The sequence below is a fragment of the Echinops telfairi genome, unplaced genomic scaffold (genome assembly GCF_000313985.2).
Source record: "Echinops telfairi isolate 266 unplaced genomic scaffold, ASM31398v2 ScPeMD7_5868;HRSCAF=6743_0, whole genome shotgun sequence".
Lineage (NCBI taxonomy): Eukaryota > Metazoa > Chordata > Mammalia > Afrosoricida > Tenrecidae > Echinops > Echinops telfairi.
The window spans coordinates 6,134,986-6,136,452 of record NW_022109767.1 but is presented as its reverse complement, the minus strand read 5'-3'; positions in this window follow the sequence as shown (position 1 = coordinate 6,136,452).

Sequence of the window (1,467 nt, the reverse complement as noted above, 5' to 3'; positions counted from 1 at the left end):
TGTGAGAACACCAGTCTGTAGGCATTACTTCTCTAATCTGTTCCAACTGGAAAATAACTATCATAGAATAATTCAGTATTTGTACCACAACAAAATAGGTTGAGGCATTGTACTTGAGGTTGGGTTGACAAGCCAGGGGGTGCCACAGTCTAGCATGTAGAGCTTGCTGAAAGTTAACGTTGAAATTAATAGAAACATGGGGCACACAACTATACTTTCACATAAGAAATGCTAATTGAGCTGATTTTAATGTCCAGGTTGCACATAAGGATAACATATTTGGAATACAATTAAATTGCTGGTGCTAGTTACTGATTGGACTAATTTAATAAATACATTTTCTTCCCATGTAACAGAAGAAAACATGAAAAAAGAAAGCTAGAAAGGTTTTAATGTTGGATAAATGTATCAAGTTAAGATCCGTAAGTATGAAGCAAATTTAACAACATAAAAATACCTATATTTATAGAGCCAAGAGTCTCATTCGTTGCTCATAAGACCAGCTGTCCATCTCAGATGTTGTCAGCTTCTGTTCACTTGAACATTTGAGAGAGATTTTTCTCCAGAGTTTTCTCAAGCCCACCTAAGGGGCTTGGCTTTCTTTGGCTGTGGCAACTGGATCCAGTTTTAAGTCCTGCTGATAGCAGTCCAAAAAAAGAGTATAAATAGCCAAACAAAAACAAAAAAAACCCTTTGTTTTCATAATATGCCTAAATCATATACAACCCCCCAAATACCTAAAAACAGTATAAATATCAACACAAGTTCCCTATGCAATTAACAAACTCTAGATATTGCCATTTTGCTTGCTCAGAAGAAGTGCCTGCAGGGTTTGACTCAAGAAATTCAATATAAGTTGTGATAGCATATTCAAACTGGTAATGACAGCGAGCAGGAGTTTTGAGGTTTTAAGTAGGAGTTATAGCAAACAAACCTAGGATTACTTAAAGGGCTATCCCATAAATAATTTTTTTTCTTCAATAGTTGCATTGGCACATAATTTACATATCATATCATTCAATAGTTCAATCACATCAAGAAGAGTTCAGTTTTAGAACATTTTCTTCATTCTTGTCCTCATCCTTATTAGCTCCCCGTTTTCCTCAGTCTCCGCTGCCATACCCTCAAGAAATCATTAATCCAGCTACTGTCCCTGTAGATTTACTTATACTGGAATTCATATATAGAAAACCTTTTTAAAATTGATCAAGGGAAATGTAACCGAGAGGAATTACTGAAGCCCAAATGAAGGCTGAGCATGATAGTGGGACAAGAGAAAAGTAAAAGTAAGTAAAGGGAAGAACTAGGAGGCAAATGGCAATTATGGAGGTTTAAATACAGGCATGCACATATGTAAATATATCTATGATGTAAATATATTGATCTATGGACATATATTTATAGGTTTAGTTTAAGGTAGCAGATGGACATTGGGCCTCCACTCAAGTACTCCCTCAATGCAGGAAC